The following is a 19,533-nucleotide window of genomic DNA, read 5'->3' as shown; positions in this document are numbered from 1 at the left end:
CTGACGCACCGCTGACGCTAGTTTTCTGTCGTCTTAAAACGATGGACATACCTCCAAGCAGCTGCGAGATCTTAAGAAAAGAAAAAAAAAAAAAACGCTGCACTACTGCTTTTGCCGCACTCGAATGATTGAAATTGCGATTCTTAAAAAGAAAATGAAATGTTAGCTCTGTCCAACACTTTCGAGCACATCTGTGTACTCACCATCTCAGCGACGGCTTTCTGCAGTCCCAGCGTCAGTGCGAGGTGAACCGATAGGCACAGTAAGCAGCGGTCGTCGCGAAAACTCAGTATTCTTAAAACGGAAATTTTCGTCTTGTTGAGAATGGCGTCACTGGTTGCACCCGCATTCGCCCACGCATGTCACATGTGTGCGAAAACGTTTGCTCCTCTTTACGCAAAATCGCACGCAGCCGGTAGGATTCGAACCTACGCTCCCAGAGGGAATCTGATTTCGAGTCAGGCGCCTTAACCACTCGGCCACGACTGCCGTTAGCGCGGTGTTCTCCCGACACATGCAACTGCTACCGTTTAAAACACTGTGGTGTCAGAAAACGGCGTAGCTGCATTATTTTCCGTAGCGTTTCCGCCGCTACCAGACGAATCGTTACCAAAGTATTAAAATTTCCGCCCGAACAGGGACTTGAACCCTGGACCCTTAGGTTAAAAGCCTAATGCTCTACCGACTGAGCTATCCGGGCTCACACAAGGGTGCAAAATCTCCTACGATGCACAACTATACATTGACTCATGTCCTTTACTGTTGTGCAATCGCTGCATGGGGCCGTTACTAATAAAACGTCGCCTAAATGCTGTCTACAAACTTATCGCGCTAAGCCCGTAACACACTATCGAAGACTGCTGACACACGATGCAACAACAAATTGCACCAGCTGTTACGTCTCATACGTTGGAGCAGAGAATTTACGTGTTTTGTCGACACTCACTGGGCAATTGGAAAATTCACAAGCATTTCGAATGCAATGTTTCCCACGCTTTCGCTCATTTCACGGTTCCGTTGAAGACGTTCTTCACCACCTGACACAGAAAAAGGAATGCAGTCGGTAGGATATTTTTAATTCTTTTGCTTCTAAGGGAGTTAGTTGTCTAGTAAGTTCCTCTTATGACATGCAATAGACAACCAGAACAGCTACAGGAGAGAGTCATTTTTGTTGTCAGCGGTAGTTGCATTATCACAAACGCAGAGTAATTCCATTGGCGTCGCACCAAAACGAGTACCTGCCGAAACCCGGGATCGAACCAGGGACCTTTAGATCTTCAGTCTAACGCTCTCCCAACTGAGCTATTTCGGCTGACGTCGAAGGTTGCCATTTGCATGTGTTCGTTCACTTCTGCCTCGCTGCCAATTTCACAGTCACCTTCGTCTGATAAGACACAGGGACGCTGAAGGGCGAGCAGCCGATGCAGTGAAGTTCCACACACATTTCTTCAGCTTCCGTCATCGTAACAAGCAAACATGTCGACTCGATTCGTGTGATATTGAATTCGCTGACTTGACGTGACGCCACGCTGACGCTAGAAAACCCGTGCTATATCGATGCCAGGGGCAACTCGTGTGCAGAGAACGAGACACAAGAAGGAGTGAGCCTCTCCACCATATGAGAGGCAGTATCTAGCAGATACACACGGTAAAACATTCGACTTGCGTTAGCTCATAAATTGCTACATGTCATCGTCTGTAAGCTAAAATGGACACATCTGCACTGCCCAGTGAGGCGACACTTGTACTAACACCTGGTGGACGGCTGTGAGACGAGGAGATGAGCTGCGGCTTCTGGGCGCGACTGTAACGCTGCGCCCTCGATCAAATAACACTGCACATTGCTGGTGACCCACGTGTTTAGTAGTGACGCAACTGCTAGGATGCAGCTCAACGTCCGCCTTTTGAGAGCGAGAAAACTTTCGCAGTCGGCAGGACTCGAACCTGCGCTCCCAGAGGGAATCTGATTTCAAGTCAGACGCCTTAACCACTCGGCCACGACTGCCGGTGGCGGAAGCGACTCCCGACAAGTCAAACCGCCATCTTTAGAAGCAATCTGGTGGCAGAAAACGGCGTGGCCTCACTCTTTGCTCTAGGGTTTCCATTAGCCGTTACGAAAGTGTACTAATTTTCGCCCAGACAGGGACTTGAACCCAGGACCCTTCGGTTGAAAACCTAACGCTCTACCGACTCAGCTACGCGGGCCCACGCACGAGCATTATCGTACAGCTGCGTGGTGTGCGAGTGTTTCGCATGTCGTAATTGCTGGCTTATGGCTCCAATGGCGACTTCACCGACTTCCCACTGACGCACCGCTGACGCTAGTTTTCTGTCGTCTTAAAACGATGGACATACCTCCAAGCAGCTGCGAGATCTTAAGAAAAGAAAAAAAAAAAAAAACGCTGCACTACTGCTTTTGCCGCACTCGAATGATTGAAATTGCGATTCTTAAAAAGAAAATGAAATGTTAGCTCTGTCCAACACTTTCGAGCACATCTGTGTACTCACCATCTCAGCGACGGCTTTCTGCAGTCCCAGCGTCAGTGCGAGGTGAACCGATAGGCACAGTAAGCAGCGGTCGTCGCGAAAACTCAGTATTCTTAAAACGGAAATTTTCGTCTTGTTGAGAATGGCGTCACTGGTTGCACCCGCATTCGCCCACGCATGTCACATGTGTGCGAAAACGTTTGCTCCTCTTTACGCAAAATCGCACGCAGCCGGTAGGATTCGAACCTACGCTCCCAGAGGGAATCTGATTTCGAGTCAGGCGCCTTAACCACTCGGCCACGACTGCCGTTAGCGCGGTGTTCTCCCGACACATGCAACTGCTACCGTTTAAAACACTGTGGTGTCAGAAAACGGCGTAGCTGCATTATTTTCCGTAGCGTTTCCGCCGCTACCAGACGAATCGTTACCAAAGTATTAAAATTTCCGCCCGAACAGGGACTTGAACCCTGGACCCTTAGGTTAAAAGCCTAATGCTCTACCGACTGAGCTATCCGGGCTCACACAAGGGTGCAAAATCTCCTACGATGCACAACTATACATTGACTCATGTCCTTTACTGTTGTGCAATCGCTGCATGGGGCCGTTACTAATAAAACGTCGCCTAAATGCTGTCTACAAACTTATCGCGCTAAGCCCGTAACACACTATCGAAGACTGCTGACACACGATGCAACAACAAATTGCACCAGCTGTTACGTCTCATACATTGGAGCAGAGAATTTACGTGTTTTGTCGACACTCACTGGGCAATTGGAAAATTCACAAGCATTTCGAATGCAATGTTTCCCACGCTTTCGCTCATTTCACGGTTCCGTTGAAGACGTTCTTCACCACCTGACACAGAAAAAGGAATGCAGTCGGTAGGATATTTTTAATTCTTTTGCTTCTAAGGGAGTTAGTTGTCTAGTAAGTTCCTCTTATGACATGCAATAGACAACCAGAACAGCTACAGGAGAGAGTCATTTTTGTTGTCAGCGGTAGTTGCATTATCACAAACGCAGAGTAATTCCATTGGCGTCGCACCAAAACGAGTACCTGCCGAAACCCGGGATCGAACCAGGGACCTTTAGATCTTCAGTCTAACGCTCTCCCAACTGAGCTATTTCGGCTGACGTCGAAGGTTGCCATTTGCATGTGTTCGTTCACTTCTGCCTCGCTGCCAATTTCACAGTCACCTTCGTCTGATAAGACACAGGGACGCTGAAGGGCGAGCAGCCGATGCAGTGAAGTTCCACACACATTTCTTCAGCTTCCGTCATCGTAACAAGCAAACATGTCGACTCGATTCGTGTGATATTGAATTCGCTGACTTGACGTGACGCCACGCTGACGCTAGAAAACCCGTGCTATATCGATGCCAGGGGCAACTCGTGTGCAGAGAACGAGACACAAGAAGGAGTGAGCCTCTCCACCATATGAGAGGCAGTATCTAGCAGATACACACGGTAAAACATTCGACTTGCGTTAGCTCATAAATTGCTACATGTCATCGTCTGTAAGCTAAAATGGACACATCTGCACTGCCCAGTGAGGCGACACTTGTACTAACACCTGGTGGACGGCTGTGAGACGAGGAGATGAGCTGCGGCTTCTGGGCGCGACTGTAACGCTGCGCCCTCGATCAAATAACACTGCACATTGCTGGTGACCCACGTGTTTAGTAGTGACGCAACTGCTAGGATGCAGCTCAACGTCCGCCTTTTGAGAGCGAGAAAACTTTCGCAGTCGGCAGGACTCGAACCTGCGCTCCCAGAGGGAATCTGATTTCAAGTCAGACGCCTTAACCACTCGGCCACGACTGCCGGTGGCGGAAGCGACTCCCGACAAGTCAAACCGCCATCTTTAGAAGCAATCTGGTGGCAGAAAACGGCGTGGCCTCACTCTTTGCTCTAGGGTTTCCATTAGCCGTTACGAAAGTGTACTAATTTTCGCCCAGACAGGGACTTGAACCCAGGACCCTTCGGTTGAAAACCTAACGCTCTACCGACTCAGCTACGCGGGCCCACGCACGAGCATTATCGTACAGCTGCGTGGTGTGCGAGTGTTTCGCATGTCGTAATTGCTGGCTTATGGCTCCAATGGCGACTTCACCGACTTCCCACTGACGCACCGCTGACGCTAGTTTTCTGTCGTCTTAAAACGATGGACATACCTCCAAGCAGCTGCGAGATCTTAAGAAAAGAAAAAAAAAAAAAACGCTGCACTACTGCTTTTGCCGCACTCGAATGATTGAAATTGCGATTCTTAAAAAGAAAATGAAATGTTAGCTCTGTCCAACACTTTCGAGCACATCTGTGTACTCACCATCTCAGCGACGGCTTTCTGCAGTCCCAGCGTCAGTGCGAGGTGAACCGATAGGCACAGTAAGCAGCGGTCGTCGCGAAAACTCAGTATTCTTAAAACGGAAATTTTCGTCTTGTTGAGAATGGCGTCACTGGTTGCACCCGCATTCGCCCACGCATGTCACATGTGTGCGAAAACGTTTGCTCCTCTTTACGCAAAATCGCACGCAGCCGGTAGGATTCGAACCTACGCTCCCAGAGGGAATCTGATTTCGAGTCAGGCGCCTTAACCACTCGGCCACGACTGCCGTTAGCGCGGTGTTCTCCCGACACATGCAACTGCTACCGTTTAAAACACTGTGGTGTCAGAAAACGGCGTAGCTGCATTATTTTCCGTAGCGTTTCCGCCGCTACCAGACGAATCGTTACCAAAGTATTAAAATTTCCGCCCGAACAGGGACTTGAACCCTGGACCCTTAGGTTAAAAGCCTAATGCTCTACCGACTGAGCTATCCGGGCTCACACAAGGGTGCAAAATCTCCTACGATGCACAACTATACATTGACTCATGTCCTTTACTGTTGTGCAATCGCTGCATGGGGCCGTTACTAATAAAACGTCGCCTAAATGCTGTCTACAAACTTATCGCGCTAAGCCCGTAACACACTATCGAAGACTGCTGACACACGATGCAACAACAAATTGCACCAGCTGTTACGTCTCATACGTTGGAGCAGAGAATTTACGTGTTTTGTCGACACTCACTGGGCAATTGGAAAATTCACAAGCATTTCGAATGCAATGTTTCCCACGCTTTCGCTCATTTCACGGTTCCGTTGAAGACGTTCTTCACCACCTGACACAGAAAAAGGAATGCAGTCGGTAGGATATTTTTAATTCTTTTGCTTCTAAGGGAGTTAGTTGTCTAGTAAGTTCCTCTTATGACATGCAATAGACAACCAGAACAGCTACAGGAGAGAGTCATTTTTGTTGTCAGCGGTAGTTGCATTATCACAAACGCAGAGTAATTCCATTGGCGTCGCACCAAAACGAGTACCTGCCGAAACCAGGGATCGAACCGGGGACCTTTAGATCTTCAGTCTAACGCTCTCCCAACTGAGCTATTTCGGCTGACGTCGAAGGTTGCCATTTGCATGTGTTCGTTCACTTCTGCCTCGCTGCCAATTTCACAGTCACCTTCGTCTGATAAGACACAGGGACGCTGAAGGGCGAGCAGCCGATGCAGTGAAGTTCCACACACATTTCTTCAGCTTCCGTCATCGTAACAAGCAAACATGTCGACTCGATTCGTGTGATATTGAATTCGCTGACTTGACGTGACGCCACGCTGACGCTAGAAAACCCATGCTATATCGATGCCAGGGGCAACTCGTGTGCAGAGAACGAGACACAAGAAGGAGTGAGCCTCTCCACCATATGAGAGGCAGTATCTAGCAGATACACACGGTAAAACATTCGACTTGCGTTAGCTCATAAATTGCTACATGTCATCGTCTGTAAGCTAAAATGGACACATCTGCACTGCCCAGTGAGGCGACACTTGTACTAACACCTGGTGGACGGCTGTGAGACGAGGAGATGAGCTGCGGCTTCTGGGCGCGACTGTAACGCTGCGCCCTCGATCAAATAACACTGCACATTGCTGGTGACCCACGTGTTTAGTAGTGACGCAACTGCTAGGATGCAGCTCAACGTCCGCCTTTTGAGAGCGAGAAAACTTTCGCAGTCGGCAGGACTCGAACCTGCGCTCCCAGAGGGAATCTGATTTCAAGTCAGACGCCTTAACCACTCGGCCACGACTGCCGGTGGCGGAAGCGACTCCCGACAAGTCAAACCGCCATCTTTAGAAGCAATCTGGTGGCAGAAAACGGCGTGGCCTCACTCTTTGCTCTAGGGTTTCCATTAGCCGTTACGAAAGTGTACTAATTTTCGCCCAGACAGGGACTTGAACCCAGGACCCTTCGGTTGAAAACCTAACGCTCTACCGACTCAGCTACGCGGGCCCACGCACGAGCATTATCGTACAGCTGCGTGGTGTGCGAGTGTTTCGCATGTCGTAATTGCTGGCTTATGGCTCCAATGGCGACTTCACCGACTTCCCACTGACGCACCGCTGACGCTAGTTTTCTGTCGTCTTAAAACGATGGACATACCTCCAAGCAGCTGCGAGATCTTAAGAAAAGAAAAAAAAAAAAAACGCTGCACTACTGCTTTTGCCGCACTCGAATGATTGAAATTGCGATTCTTAAAAAGAAAATGAAATGTTAGCTCTGTCCAACACTTTCGAGCACATCTGTGTACTCACCATCTCAGCGACGGCTTTCTGCAGTCCCAGCGTCAGTGCGAGGTGAACCGATAGGCACAGTAAGCAGCGGTCGTCGCGAAAACTCAGTATTCTTAAAACGGAAATTTTCGTCTTGTTGAGAATGGCGTCACTGGTTGCACCCGCATTCGCCCACGCATGTCACATGTGTGCGAAAACGTTTGCTCCTCTTTACGCAAAATCGCACGCAGCCGGTAGGATTCGAACCTACGCTCCCAGAGGGAATCTGATTTCGAGTCAGGCGCCTTAACCACTCGGCCACGACTGCCGTTAGCGCGGTGTTCTCCCGACACATGCAACTGCTACCGTTTAAAACACTGTGGTGTCAGAAAACGGCGTAGCTGCATTATTTTCCGTAGCGTTTCCGCCGCTACCAGACGAATCGTTACCAAAGTATTAAAATTTCCGCCCGAACAGGGACTTGAACCCTGGACCCTTAGGTTAAAAGCCTAATGCTCTACCGACTGAGCTATCCGGGCTCACACAAGGGTGCAAAATCTCCTACGATGCACAACTATACATTGACTCATGTCCTTTACTGTTGTGCAATCGCTGCATGGGGCCGTTACTAATAAAACGTCGCCTAAATGCTGTCTACAAACTTATCGCGCTAAGCCCGTAACACACTATCGAAGACTGCTGACACACGATGCAACAACAAATTGCACCAGCTGTTACGTCTCATACGTTGGAGCAGAGAATTTACGTGTTTTGTCGACACTCACTGGGCAATTGGAAAATTCACAAGCATTTCGAATGCAATGTTTCCCACGCTTTCGCTCATTTCACGGTTCCGTTGAAGACGTTCTTCACCACCTGACACAGAAAAAGGAATGCAGTCGGTAGGATATTTTTAATTCTTTTGCTTCTAAGGGAGTTAGTTGTCTAGTAAGTTCCTCTTATGACATGCAATAGACAACCAGAACAGCTACAGGAGAGAGTCATTTTTGTTGTCAGCGGTAGTTGCATTATCACAAACGCAGAGTAATTCCATTGGCGTCGCACCAAAACGAGTACCTGCCGAAACCCGGGATCGAACCAGGGACCTTTAGATCTTCAGTCTAACGCTCTCCCAACTGAGCTATTTCGGCTGACGTCGAAGGTTGCCATTTGCATGTGTTCGTTCACTTCTGCCTCGCTGCCAATTTCACAGTCACCTTCGTCTGATAAGACACAGGGACGCTGAAGGGCGAGCAGCCGATGCAGTGAAGTTCCACACACATTTCTTCAGCTTCCGTCATCGTAACAAGCAAACATGTCGACTCGATTCGTGTGATATTGAATTCGCTGACTTGACGTGACGCCACGCTGACGCTAGAAAACCCGTGCTATATCGATGCCAGGGGCAACTCGTGTGCAGAGAACGAGACACAAGAAGGAGTGAGCCTCTCCACCATATGAGAGGCAGTATCTAGCAGATACACACGGTAAAACATTCGACTTGCGTTAGCTCATAAATTGCTACATGTCATCGTCTGTAAGCTAAAATGGACACATCTGCACTGCCCAGTGAGGCGACACTTGTACTAACACCTGGTGGACGGCTGTGAGACGAGGAGATGAGCTGCGGCTTCTGGGCGCGACTGTAACGCTGCGCCCTCGATCAAATAACACTGCACATTGCTGGTGACCCACGTGTTTAGTAGTGACGCAACTGCTAGGATGCAGCTCAACGTCCGCCTTTTGAGAGCGAGAAAACTTTCGCAGTCGGCAGGACTCGAACCTGCGCTCCCAGAGGGAATCTGATTTCAAGTCAGACGCCTTAACCACTCGGCCACGACTGCCGGTGGCGGAAGCGACTCCCGACAAGTCAAACCGCCATCTTTAGAAGCAATCTGGTGGCAGAAAACGGCGTGGCCTCACTCTTTGCTCTAGGGTTTCCATTAGCCGTTACGAAAGTGTACTAATTTTCGCCCAGACAGGGACTTGAACCCAGGACCCTTCGGTTGAAAACCTAACGCTCTACCGACTCAGCTACGCGGGCCCACGCACGAGCATTATCGTACAGCTGCGTGGTGTGCGAGTGTTTCGCATGTCGTAATTGCTGGCTTATGGCTCCAATGGCGACTTCACCGACTTCCCACTGACGCACCGCTGACGCTAGTTTTCTGTCGTCTTAAAACGATGGACATACCTCCAAGCAGCTGCGAGATCTTAAGAAAAGAAAAAAAAAAAAAACGCTGCACTACTGCTTTTGCCGCACTCGAATGATTGAAATTGCGATTCTTAAAAAGAAAATGAAATGTTAGCTCTGTCCAACACTTTCGAGCACATCTGTGTACTCACCATCTCAGCGACGGCTTTCTGCAGTCCCAGCGTCAGTGCGAGGTGAACCGATAGGCACAGTAAGCAGCGGTCGTCGCGAAAACTCAGTATTCTTAAAACGGAAATTTTCGTCTTGTTGAGAATGGCGTCACTGGTTGCACCCGCATTCGCCCACGCATGTCACATGTGTGCGAAAACGTTTGCTCCTCTTTACGCAAAATCGCACGCAGCCGGTAGGATTCGAACCTACGCTCCCAGAGGGAATCTGATTTCGAGTCAGGCGCCTTAACCACTCGGCCACGACTGCCGTTAGCGCGGTGTTCTCCCGACACATGCAACTGCTACCGTTTAAAACACTGTGGTGTCAGAAAACGGCGTAGCTGCATTATTTTCCGTAGCGTTTCCGCCGCTACCAGACGAATCGTTACCAAAGTATTAAAATTTCCGCCCGAACAGGGACTTGAACCCTGGACCCTTAGGTTAAAAGCCTAATGCTCTACCGACTGAGCTATCCGGGCTCACACAAGGGTGCAAAATCTCCTACGATGCACAACTATACATTGACTCATGTCCTTTACTGTTGTGCAATCGCTGCATGGGGCCGTTACTAATAAAACGTCGCCTAAATGCTGTCTACAAACTTATCGCGCTAAGCCCGTAACACACTATCGAAGACTGCTGACACACGATGCAACAACAAATTGCACCAGCTGTTACGTCTCATACATTGGAGCAGAGAATTTACGTGTTTTGTCGACACTCACTGGGCAATTGGAAAATTCACAAGCATTTCGAATGCAATGTTTCCCACGCTTTCGCTCATTTCACGGTTCCGTTGAAGACGTTCTTCACCACCTGACACAGAAAAAGGAATGCAGTCGGTAGGATATTTTTAATTCTTTTGCTTCTAAGGGAGTTAGTTGTCTAGTAAGTTCCTCTTATGACATGCAATAGACAACCAGAACAGCTACAGGAGAGAGTCATTTTTGTTGTCAGCGGTAGTTGCATTATCACAAACGCAGAGTAATTCCATTGGCGTCGCACCAAAACGAGTACCTGCCGAAACCCGGGATCGAACCAGGGACCTTTAGATCTTCAGTCTAACGCTCTCCCAACTGAGCTATTTCGGCTGACGTCGAAGGTTGCCATTTGCATGTGTTCGTTCACTTCTGCCTCGCTGCCAATTTCACAGTCACCTTCGTCTGATAAGACACAGGGACGCTGAAGGGCGAGCAGCCGATGCAGTGAAGTTCCACACACATTTCTTCAGCTTCCGTCATCGTAACAAGCAAACATGTCGACTCGATTCGTGTGATATTGAATTCGCTGACTTGACGTGACGCCACGCTGACGCTAGAAAACCCGTGCTATATCGATGCCAGGGGCAACTCGTGTGCAGAGAACGAGACACAAGAAGGAGTGAGCCTCTCCACCATATGAGAGGCAGTATCTAGCAGATACACACGGTAAAACATTCGACTTGCGTTAGCTCATAAATTGCTACATGTCATCGTCTGTAAGCTAAAATGGACACATCTGCACTGCCCAGTGAGGCGACACTTGTACTAACACCTGGTGGACGGCTGTGAGACGAGGAGATGAGCTGCGGCTTCTGGGCGCGACTGTAACGCTGCGCCCTCGATCAAATAACACTGCACATTGCTGGTGACCCACGTGTTTAGTAGTGACGCAACTGCTAGGATGCAGCTCAACGTCCGCCTTTTGAGAGCGAGAAAACTTTCGCAGTCGGCAGGACTCGAACCTGCGCTCCCAGAGGGAATCTGATTTCAAGTCAGACGCCTTAACCACTCGGCCACGACTGCCGGTGGCGGAAGCGACTCCCGACAAGTCAAACCGCCATCTTTAGAAGCAATCTGGTGGCAGAAAACGGCGTGGCCTCACTCTTTGCTCTAGGGTTTCCATTAGCCGTTACGAAAGTGTACTAATTTTCGCCCAGACAGGGACTTGAACCCAGGACCCTTCGGTTGAAAACCTAACGCTCTACCGACTCAGCTACGCGGGCCCACGCACGAGCATTATCGTACAGCTGCGTGGTGTGCGAGTGTTTCGCATGTCGTAATTGCTGGCTTATGGCTCCAATGGCGACTTCACCGACTTCCCACTGACGCACCGCTGACGCTAGTTTTCTGTCGTCTTAAAACGATGGACATACCTCCAAGCAGCTGCGAGATCTTAAGAAAAGAAAAAAAAAAAAAACGCTGCACTACTGCTTTTGCCGCACTCGAATGATTGAAATTGCGATTCTTAAAAAGAAAATGAAATGTTAGCTCTGTCCAACACTTTCGAGCACATCTGTGTACTCACCATCTCAGCGACGGCTTTCTGCAGTCCCAGCGTCAGTGCGAGGTGAACCGATAGGCACAGTAAGCAGCGGTCGTCGCGAAAACTCAGTATTCTTAAAACGGAAATTTTCGTCTTGTTGAGAATGGCGTCACTGGTTGCACCCGCATTCGCCCACGCATGTCACATGTGTGCGAAAACGTTTGCTCCTCTTTACGCAAAATCGCACGCAGCCGGTAGGATTCGAACCTACGCTCCCAGAGGGAATCTGATTTCGAGTCAGGCGCCTTAACCACTCGGCCACGACTGCCGTTAGCGCGGTGTTCTCCCGACACATGCAACTGCTACCGTTTAAAACACTGTGGTGTCAGAAAACGGCGTAGCTGCATTATTTTCCGTAGCGTTTCCGCCGCTACCAGACGAATCGTTACCAAAGTATTAAAATTTCCGCCCGAACAGGGACTTGAACCCTGGACCCTTAGGTTAAAAGCCTAATGCTCTACCGACTGAGCTATCCGGGCTCACACAAGGGTGCAAAATCTCCTACGATGCACAACTATACATTGACTCATGTCCTTTACTGTTGTGCAATCGCTGCATGGGGCCGTTACTAATAAAACGTCGCCTAAATGCTGTCTACAAACTTATCGCGCTAAGCCCGTAACACACTATCGAAGACTGCTGACACACGATGCAACAACAAATTGCACCAGCTGTTACGTCTCATACGTTGGAGCAGAGAATTTACGTGTTTTGTCGACACTCACTGGGCAATTGGAAAATTCACAAGCATTTCGAATGCAATGTTTCCCACGCTTTCGCTCATTTCACGGTTCCGTTGAAGACGTTCTTCACCACCTGACACAGAAAAAGGAATGCAGTCGGTAGGATATTTTTAATTCTTTTGCTTCTAAGGGAGTTAGTTGTCTAGTAAGTTCCTCTTATGACATGCAATAGACAACCAGAACAGCTACAGGAGAGAGTCATTTTTGTTGTCAGCGGTAGTTGCATTATCACAAACGCAGAGTAATTCCATTGGCGTCGCACCAAAACGAGTACCTGCCGAAACCCGGGATCGAACCAGGGACCTTTAGATCTTCAGTCTAACGCTCTCCCAACTGAGCTATTTCGGCTGACGTCGAAGGTTGCCATTTGCATGTGTTCGTTCACTTCTGCCTCGCTGCCAATTTCACAGTCACCTTCGTCTGATAAGACACAGGGACGCTGAAGGGCGAGCAGCCGATGCAGTGAAGTTCCACACACATTTCTTCAGCTTCCGTCATCGTAACAAGCAAACATGTCGACTCGATTCGTGTGATATTGAATTCGCTGACTTGACGTGACGCCACGCTGACGCTAGAAAACCCGTGCTATATCGATGCCAGGGGCAACTCGTGTGCAGAGAACGAGACACAAGAAGGAGTGAGCCTCTCCACCATATGAGAGGCAGTATCTAGCAGATACACACGGTAAAACATTCGACTTGCGTTAGCTCATAAATTGCTACATGTCATCGTCTGTAAGCTAAAATGGACACATCTGCACTGCCCAGTGAGGCGACACTTGTACTAACACCTGGTGGACGGCTGTGAGACGAGGAGATGAGCTGCGGCTTCTGGGCGCGACTGTAACGCTGCGCCCTCGATCAAATAACACTGCACATTGCTGGTGACCCACGTGTTTAGTAGTGACGCAACTGCTAGGATGCAGCTCAACGTCCGCCTTTTGAGAGCGAGAAAACTTTCGCAGTCGGCAGGACTCGAACCTGCGCTCCCAGAGGGAATCTGATTTCAAGTCAGACGCCTTAACCACTCGGCCACGACTGCCGGTGGCGGAAGCGACTCCCGACAAGTCAAACCGCCATCTTTAGAAGCAATCTGGTGGCAGAAAACGGCGTGGCCTCACTCTTTGCTCTAGGGTTTCCATTAGCCGTTACGAAAGTGTACTAATTTTCGCCCAGACAGGGACTTGAACCCAGGACCCTTCGGTTGAAAACCTAACGCTCTACCGACTCAGCTACGCGGGCCCACGCACGAGCATTATCGTACAGCTGCGTGGTGTGCGAGTGTTTCGCATGTCGTAATTGCTGGCTTATGGCTCCAATGGCGACTTCACCGACTTCCCACTGACGCACCGCTGACGCTAGTTTTCTGTCGTCTTAAAACGATGGACATACCTCCAAGCAGCTGCGAGATCTTAAGAAAAGAAAAAAAAAAAAAAACGCTGCACTACTGCTTTTGCCGCACTCGAATGATTGAAATTGCGATTCTTAAAAAGAAAATGAAATGTTAGCTCTGTCCAACACTTTCGAGCACATCTGTGTACTCACCATCTCAGCGACGGCTTTCTGCAGTCCCAGCGTCAGTGCGAGGTGAACCGATAGGCACAGTAAGCAGCGGTCGTCGCGAAAACTCAGTATTCTTAAAACGGAAATTTTCGTCTTGTTGAGAATGGCGTCACTGGTTGCACCCGCATTCGCCCACGCATGTCACATGTGTGCGAAAACGTTTGCTCCTCTTTACGCAAAATCGCACGCAGCCGGTAGGATTCGAACCTACGCTCCCAGAGGGAATCTGATTTCGAGTCAGGCGCCTTAACCACTCGGCCACGACTGCCGTTAGCGCGGTGTTCTCCCGACACATGCAACTGCTACCGTTTAAAACACTGTGGTGTCAGAAAACGGCGTAGCTGCATTATTTTCCGTAGCGTTTCCGCCGCTACCAGACGAATCGTTACCAAAGTATTAAAATTTCCGCCCGAACAGGGACTTGAACCCTGGACCCTTAGGTTAAAAGCCTAATGCTCTACCGACTGAGCTATCCGGGCTCACACAAGGGTGCAAAATCTCCTACGATGCACAACTATACATTGACTCATGTCCTTTACTGTTGTGCAATCGCTGCATGGGGCCGTTACTAATAAAACGTCGCCTAAATGCTGTCTACAAACTTATCGCGCTAAGCCCGTAACACACTATCGAAGACTGCTGACACACGATGCAACAACAAATTGCACCAGCTGTTACGTCTCATACATTGGAGCAGAGAATTTACGTGTTTTGTCGACACTCACTGGGCAATTGGAAAATTCACAAGCATTTCGAATGCAATGTTTCCCACGCTTTCGCTCATTTCACGGTTCCGTTGAAGACGTTCTTCACCACCTGACACAGAAAAAGGAATGCAGTCGGTAGGATATTTTTAATTCTTTTGCTTCTAAGGGAGTTAGTTGTCTAGTAAGTTCCTCTTATGACATGCAATAGACAACCAGAACAGCTACAGGAGAGAGTCATTTTTGTTGTCAGCGGTAGTTGCATTATCACAAACGCAGAGTAATTCCATTGGCGTCGCACCAAAACGAGTACCTGCCGAAACCCGGGATCGAACCAGGGACCTTTAGATCTTCAGTCTAACGCTCTCCCAACTGAGCTATTTCGGCTGACGTCGAAGGTTGCCATTTGCATGTGTTCGTTCACTTCTGCCTCGCTGCCAATTTCACAGTCACCTTCGTCTGATAAGACACAGGGACGCTGAAGGGCGAGCAGCCGATGCAGTGAAGTTCCACACACATTTCTTCAGCTTCCGTCATCGTAACAAGCAAACATGTCGACTCGATTCGTGTGATATTGAATTCGCTGACTTGACGTGACGCCACGCTGACGCTAGAAAACCCGTGCTATATCGATGCCAGGGGCAACTCGTGTGCAGAGAACGAGACACAAGAAGGAGTGAGCCTCTCCACCATATGAGAGGCAGTATCTAGCAGATACACACGGTAAAACATTCGACTTGCGTTAGCTCATAAATTGCTACATGTCATCGTCTGTAAGCTAAAATGGACACATCTGCACTGCCCAGTGAGGCGACACTTGTACTAACACCTGGTGGACGGCTGTGAGACGAGGAGATGAGCTGCGGCTTCTGGGCGCGACTGTAACGCTGCGCCCTCGATCAAATAACACTGCACATTGCTGGTGACCCACGTGTTTAGTAGTGACGCAACTGCTAGGATGCAGCTCAACGTCCGCCTTTTGAGAGCGAGAAAACTTTCGCAGTCGGCAGGACTCGAACCTGCGCTCCCAGAGGGAATCTGATTTCAAGTCAGACGCCTTAACCACTCGGCCACGACTGCCGGTGGCGGAAGCGACTCCCGACAAGTCAAACCGCCATCTTTAGAAGCAATCTGGTGGCAGAAAACGGCGTGGCCTCACTCTTTGCTCTAGGGTTTCCATTAGCCGTTACGAAAGTGTACTAATTTTCGCCCAGACAGGGACTTGAACCCAGGACCCTTCGGTTGAAAACCTAACGCTCTACCGACTCAGCTACGCGGGCCCACGCACGAGCATTATCGTACAGCTGCGTGGTGTGCGAGTGTTTCGCATGTCGTAATTGCTGGCTTATGGCTCCAATGGCGACTTCACCGACTTCCCACTGACGCACCGCTGACGCTAGTTTTCTGTCGTCTTAAAACGATGGACATACCTCCAAGCAGCTGCGAGATCTTAAGAAAAGAAAAAAAAAAAAAAACGCTGCACTACTGCTTTTGCCGCACTCGAATGATTGAAATTGCGATTCTTAAAAAGAAAATGAAATGTTAGCTCTGTCCAACACTTTCGAGCACATCTGTGTACTCACCATCTCAGCGACGGCTTTCTGCAGTCCCAGCGTCAGTGCGAGGTGAACCGATAGGCACAGTAAGCAGCGGTCGTCGCGAAAACTCAGTATTCTTAAAACGGAAATTTTCGTCTTGTTGAGAATGGCGTCACTGGTTGCACCCGCATTCGCCCACGCATGTCACATGTGTGCGAAAACGTTTGCTCCTCTTTACGCAAAATCGCACGCAGCCGGTAGGATTCGAACCTACGCTCCCAGAGGGAATCTGATTTCGAGTCAGGCGCCTTAACCACTCGGCCACGACTGCCGTTAGCGCGGTGTTCTCCCGACACATGCAACTGCTACCGTTTAAAACACTGTGGTGTCAGAAAACGGCGTAGCTGCATTATTTTCCGTAGCGTTTCCGCCGCTACCAGACGAATCGTTACCAAAGTATTAAAATTTCCGCCCGAACAGGGACTTGAACCCTGGACCCTTAGGTTAAAAGCCTAATGCTCTACCGACTGAGCTATCCGGGCTCACACAAGGGTGCAAAATCTCCTACGATGCACAACTATACATTGACTCATGTCCTTTACTGTTGTGCAATCGCTGCATGGGGCCGTTACTAATAAAACGTCGCCTAAATGCTGTCTACAAACTTATCGCGCTAAGCCCGTAACACACTATCGAAGACTGCTGACACACGATGCAACAACAAATTGCACCAGCTGTTACGTCTCATACATTGGAGCAGAGAATTTACGTGTTTTGTCGACACTCACTGGGCAATTGGAAAATTCACAAGCATTTCGAATGCAATGTTTCCCACGCTTTCGCTCATTTCACGGTTCCGTTGAAGACGTTCTTCACCACCTGACACAGAAAAAGGAATGCAGTCGGTAGGATATTTTTAATTCTTTTGCTTCTAAGGGAGTTAGTTGTCTAGTAAGTTCCTCTTATGACATGCAATAGACAACCAGAACAGCTACAGGAGAGAGTCATTTTTGTTGTCAGCGGTAGTTGCATTATCACAAACGCAGAGTAATTCCATTGGCGTCGCACCAAAACGAGTACCTGCCGAAACCCGGGATCGAACCAGGGACCTTTAGATCTTCAGTCTAACGCTCTCCCAACTGAGCTATTTCGGCTGACGTCGAAGGTTGCCATTTGCATGTGTTCGTTCACTTCTGCCTCGCTGCCAATTTCACAGTCACCTTCGTCTGATAAGACACAGGGACGCTGAAGGGCGAGCAGCCGATGCAGTGAAGTTCCACACACATTTCTTCAGCTTCCGTCATCGTAACAAGCAAACATGTCGACTCGATTCGTGTGATATTGAATTCGCTGACTTGACGTGACGCCACGCTGACGCTAGAAAACCCGTGCTATATCGATGCCAGGGGCAACTCGTGTGCAGAGAACGAGACACAAGAAGGAGTGAGCCTCTCCACCATATGAGAGGCAGTATCTAGCAGATACACACGGTAAAACATTCGACTTGCGTTAGCTCATAAATTGCTACATGTCATCGTCTGTAAGCTAAAATGGACACATCTGCACTGCCCAGTGAGGCGACACTTGTACTAACACCTGGTGGACGGCTGTGAGACGAGGAGATGAGCTGCGGCTTCTGGGCGCGACTGTAACGCTGCGCCCTCGATCAAATAACACTGCACATTGCTGGTGACCCACGTGTTTAGTAGTGACGCAACTGCTAGGATGCAGCTCAACGTCCGCCTTTTGAGAGCGAGAAAACTTTCGCAGTCGGCAGGACTCGAACCTGCGCTCCCAGAGGGAATCTGATTTCAAGTCAGACGCCTTAACCACTCGGCCACGACTGCCGGTGGCGGAAGCGACTCCCGACAAGTCAAACCGCCATCTTTAGAAGCAATCTGGTGGCAGAAAACGGCGTGGCCTCACTCTTTGCTCTAGGGTTTCCATTAGCCGTTACGAAAGTGTACTAATTTTCGCCCAGACAGGGACTTGAACCCAGGACCCTTCGGTTGAAAACCTAACGCTCTACCGACTCAGCTACGCGGGCCCACGCACGAGCATTATCGTACAGCTGCGTGGTGTGCGAGTGTTTCGCATGTCGTAATTGCTGGCTTATGGCTCCAATGGCGACTTCACCGACTTCCCACTGACGCACCGCTGACGCTAGTTTTCTGTCGTCTTAAAACGATGGACATACCTCCAAGCAGCTGCGAGATCTTAAGAAAAGAAAAAAAAAAAAAAACGCTGCACTACTGCTTTTGCCGCACTCGAATGATTGAAATTGCGATTCTTAAAAAGAAAATGAAATGTTAGCTCTGTCCAACACTTTCGAGCACATCTGTGTACTCACCATCTCAGCGACGGCTTTCTGCAGTCCCAGCGTCAGTGCGAGGTGAACCGATAGGCACAGTAAGCAGCGGTCGTCGCGAAAACTCAGTATTCTTAAAACGGAAATTTTCGTCTTGTTGAGAATGGCGTCACTGGTTGCACCCGCATTCGCCCACGCATGTCACATGTGTGCGAAAACGTTTGCTCCTCTTTACGCAAAATCGCACGCAGCCGGTAGGATTCGAACCTACGCTCCCAGAGGGAATCTGATTTCGAGTCAGGCGCCTTAACCACTCGGCCACGACTGCCGTTAGCGCGGTGTTCTCCCGACACATGCAACTGCTACCGTTTAAAACACTGTGGTGTCAGAAAACGGCGTAGCTGCATTATTTTCCGTAGCGTTTCCGCCGCTACCAGACGAATCGTTACCAAAGTATTAAAATTTCCGCCCGAACAGGGACTTGAACCCTGGACCCTTAGGTTAAAAGCCTAATGCTCTACCGACTGAGCTATCCGGGCTCACACAAGGGTGCAAAATCTCCTACGATGCACAACTATACATTGACTCATGTCCTTTACTGTTGTGCAATCGCTGCATGGGGCCGTTACTAATAAAACGTCGCCTAAATGCTGTCTACAAACTTATCGCGCTAAGCCCGTAACACACTATCGAAGACTGCTGACACACGATGCAACAACAAATTGCACCAGCTGTTACGTCTCATACATTGGAGCAGAGAATTTACGTGTTTTGTCGACACTCACTGGGCAATTGGAAAATTCACAAGCATTTCGAATGCAATGTTTCCCACGCTTTCGCTCATTTCACGGTTCCGTTGAAGACGTTCTTCACCACCTGACACAGAAAAAGGAATGCAGTCGGTAGGATATTTTTAATTCTTTTGCTTCTAAGGGA

The 19,533-nt window shown here is 49.3% G+C and overlaps 34 non-coding genes across 34 annotated transcripts; all 34 read right to left on the bottom strand.

Moving 5' to 3' along the window:
* Positions 1-407: 407 nt before the first annotated feature.
* Trnas-cga (transfer RNA serine (anticodon CGA)) lies at positions 408-489 on the bottom strand. Its single transcript has one exon. It is a non-coding gene; the product is annotated as a tRNA-Ser (tRNA).
* A 138-nt stretch (positions 490-627) lies between these two features.
* Positions 628-700, bottom strand: Trnak-uuu (transfer RNA lysine (anticodon UUU)). Its single transcript has one exon. It is a non-coding gene; the product is annotated as a tRNA-Lys (tRNA).
* Positions 701-1,239: 539 nt separating this feature from the next.
* On the bottom strand, positions 1,240-1,312 carry Trnaf-gaa (transfer RNA phenylalanine (anticodon GAA)). The gene has a single exon. It is a non-coding gene; the product is annotated as a tRNA-Phe (tRNA).
* Positions 1,313-1,923: 611 nt separating this feature from the next.
* Trnas-uga (transfer RNA serine (anticodon UGA)) lies at positions 1,924-2,005 on the bottom strand. The gene has a single exon. It is a non-coding gene; the product is annotated as a tRNA-Ser (tRNA).
* A 707-nt stretch (positions 2,006-2,712) lies between these two features.
* On the bottom strand, positions 2,713-2,794 carry Trnas-cga (transfer RNA serine (anticodon CGA)). The gene has a single exon. It is a non-coding gene; the product is annotated as a tRNA-Ser (tRNA).
* A 138-nt stretch (positions 2,795-2,932) lies between these two features.
* Trnak-uuu (transfer RNA lysine (anticodon UUU)) lies at positions 2,933-3,005 on the bottom strand. The gene has a single exon. It is a non-coding gene; the product is annotated as a tRNA-Lys (tRNA).
* Positions 3,006-3,544: 539 nt separating this feature from the next.
* Trnaf-gaa (transfer RNA phenylalanine (anticodon GAA)) lies at positions 3,545-3,617 on the bottom strand. The gene has a single exon. It is a non-coding gene; the product is annotated as a tRNA-Phe (tRNA).
* Positions 3,618-4,228: 611 nt separating this feature from the next.
* Positions 4,229-4,310, bottom strand: Trnas-uga (transfer RNA serine (anticodon UGA)). The gene has a single exon. It is a non-coding gene; the product is annotated as a tRNA-Ser (tRNA).
* A 706-nt stretch (positions 4,311-5,016) lies between these two features.
* Trnas-cga (transfer RNA serine (anticodon CGA)) lies at positions 5,017-5,098 on the bottom strand. The gene has a single exon. It is a non-coding gene; the product is annotated as a tRNA-Ser (tRNA).
* Positions 5,099-5,236: 138 nt separating this feature from the next.
* Positions 5,237-5,309, bottom strand: Trnak-uuu (transfer RNA lysine (anticodon UUU)). Its single transcript has one exon. It is a non-coding gene; the product is annotated as a tRNA-Lys (tRNA).
* A 539-nt stretch (positions 5,310-5,848) lies between these two features.
* On the bottom strand, positions 5,849-5,921 carry Trnaf-gaa (transfer RNA phenylalanine (anticodon GAA)). The gene has a single exon. It is a non-coding gene; the product is annotated as a tRNA-Phe (tRNA).
* Positions 5,922-6,532: 611 nt separating this feature from the next.
* Trnas-uga (transfer RNA serine (anticodon UGA)) lies at positions 6,533-6,614 on the bottom strand. Its single transcript has one exon. It is a non-coding gene; the product is annotated as a tRNA-Ser (tRNA).
* A 706-nt stretch (positions 6,615-7,320) lies between these two features.
* Positions 7,321-7,402, bottom strand: Trnas-cga (transfer RNA serine (anticodon CGA)). Its single transcript has one exon. It is a non-coding gene; the product is annotated as a tRNA-Ser (tRNA).
* Positions 7,403-7,540: 138 nt separating this feature from the next.
* Trnak-uuu (transfer RNA lysine (anticodon UUU)) lies at positions 7,541-7,613 on the bottom strand. The gene has a single exon. It is a non-coding gene; the product is annotated as a tRNA-Lys (tRNA).
* Positions 7,614-8,152: 539 nt separating this feature from the next.
* Positions 8,153-8,225, bottom strand: Trnaf-gaa (transfer RNA phenylalanine (anticodon GAA)). Its single transcript has one exon. It is a non-coding gene; the product is annotated as a tRNA-Phe (tRNA).
* Positions 8,226-8,836: 611 nt separating this feature from the next.
* Trnas-uga (transfer RNA serine (anticodon UGA)) lies at positions 8,837-8,918 on the bottom strand. Its single transcript has one exon. It is a non-coding gene; the product is annotated as a tRNA-Ser (tRNA).
* Positions 8,919-9,624: 706 nt separating this feature from the next.
* Positions 9,625-9,706, bottom strand: Trnas-cga (transfer RNA serine (anticodon CGA)). Its single transcript has one exon. It is a non-coding gene; the product is annotated as a tRNA-Ser (tRNA).
* A 138-nt stretch (positions 9,707-9,844) lies between these two features.
* Positions 9,845-9,917, bottom strand: Trnak-uuu (transfer RNA lysine (anticodon UUU)). Its single transcript has one exon. It is a non-coding gene; the product is annotated as a tRNA-Lys (tRNA).
* Positions 9,918-10,456: 539 nt separating this feature from the next.
* On the bottom strand, positions 10,457-10,529 carry Trnaf-gaa (transfer RNA phenylalanine (anticodon GAA)). The gene has a single exon. It is a non-coding gene; the product is annotated as a tRNA-Phe (tRNA).
* Positions 10,530-11,140: 611 nt separating this feature from the next.
* Trnas-uga (transfer RNA serine (anticodon UGA)) lies at positions 11,141-11,222 on the bottom strand. Its single transcript has one exon. It is a non-coding gene; the product is annotated as a tRNA-Ser (tRNA).
* A 706-nt stretch (positions 11,223-11,928) lies between these two features.
* Trnas-cga (transfer RNA serine (anticodon CGA)) lies at positions 11,929-12,010 on the bottom strand. Its single transcript has one exon. It is a non-coding gene; the product is annotated as a tRNA-Ser (tRNA).
* A 138-nt stretch (positions 12,011-12,148) lies between these two features.
* Positions 12,149-12,221, bottom strand: Trnak-uuu (transfer RNA lysine (anticodon UUU)). The gene has a single exon. It is a non-coding gene; the product is annotated as a tRNA-Lys (tRNA).
* Positions 12,222-12,760: 539 nt separating this feature from the next.
* Trnaf-gaa (transfer RNA phenylalanine (anticodon GAA)) lies at positions 12,761-12,833 on the bottom strand. Its single transcript has one exon. It is a non-coding gene; the product is annotated as a tRNA-Phe (tRNA).
* Positions 12,834-13,444: 611 nt separating this feature from the next.
* Positions 13,445-13,526, bottom strand: Trnas-uga (transfer RNA serine (anticodon UGA)). The gene has a single exon. It is a non-coding gene; the product is annotated as a tRNA-Ser (tRNA).
* A 707-nt stretch (positions 13,527-14,233) lies between these two features.
* Trnas-cga (transfer RNA serine (anticodon CGA)) lies at positions 14,234-14,315 on the bottom strand. The gene has a single exon. It is a non-coding gene; the product is annotated as a tRNA-Ser (tRNA).
* Positions 14,316-14,453: 138 nt separating this feature from the next.
* Positions 14,454-14,526, bottom strand: Trnak-uuu (transfer RNA lysine (anticodon UUU)). Its single transcript has one exon. It is a non-coding gene; the product is annotated as a tRNA-Lys (tRNA).
* A 539-nt stretch (positions 14,527-15,065) lies between these two features.
* Trnaf-gaa (transfer RNA phenylalanine (anticodon GAA)) lies at positions 15,066-15,138 on the bottom strand. Its single transcript has one exon. It is a non-coding gene; the product is annotated as a tRNA-Phe (tRNA).
* Positions 15,139-15,749: 611 nt separating this feature from the next.
* On the bottom strand, positions 15,750-15,831 carry Trnas-uga (transfer RNA serine (anticodon UGA)). Its single transcript has one exon. It is a non-coding gene; the product is annotated as a tRNA-Ser (tRNA).
* A 707-nt stretch (positions 15,832-16,538) lies between these two features.
* Positions 16,539-16,620, bottom strand: Trnas-cga (transfer RNA serine (anticodon CGA)). Its single transcript has one exon. It is a non-coding gene; the product is annotated as a tRNA-Ser (tRNA).
* Positions 16,621-16,758: 138 nt separating this feature from the next.
* Trnak-uuu (transfer RNA lysine (anticodon UUU)) lies at positions 16,759-16,831 on the bottom strand. Its single transcript has one exon. It is a non-coding gene; the product is annotated as a tRNA-Lys (tRNA).
* A 539-nt stretch (positions 16,832-17,370) lies between these two features.
* Positions 17,371-17,443, bottom strand: Trnaf-gaa (transfer RNA phenylalanine (anticodon GAA)). Its single transcript has one exon. It is a non-coding gene; the product is annotated as a tRNA-Phe (tRNA).
* A 611-nt stretch (positions 17,444-18,054) lies between these two features.
* Trnas-uga (transfer RNA serine (anticodon UGA)) lies at positions 18,055-18,136 on the bottom strand. Its single transcript has one exon. It is a non-coding gene; the product is annotated as a tRNA-Ser (tRNA).
* A 707-nt stretch (positions 18,137-18,843) lies between these two features.
* On the bottom strand, positions 18,844-18,925 carry Trnas-cga (transfer RNA serine (anticodon CGA)). The gene has a single exon. It is a non-coding gene; the product is annotated as a tRNA-Ser (tRNA).
* Positions 18,926-19,063: 138 nt separating this feature from the next.
* Positions 19,064-19,136, bottom strand: Trnak-uuu (transfer RNA lysine (anticodon UUU)). The gene has a single exon. It is a non-coding gene; the product is annotated as a tRNA-Lys (tRNA).
* Between the last annotated feature and the right edge of the window lie 397 nt (positions 19,137-19,533).

The sequence above is a fragment of the Schistocerca cancellata genome, unplaced genomic scaffold, assembly GCF_023864275.1.
Source record: "Schistocerca cancellata isolate TAMUIC-IGC-003103 unplaced genomic scaffold, iqSchCanc2.1 HiC_scaffold_515, whole genome shotgun sequence".
NCBI classification, from domain to species: domain Eukaryota; kingdom Metazoa; phylum Arthropoda; class Insecta; order Orthoptera; family Acrididae; genus Schistocerca; species Schistocerca cancellata.
Note: the sequence above shows the minus strand (reverse complement) of the source record. Positions and strands in the feature narration are given on the sequence as shown.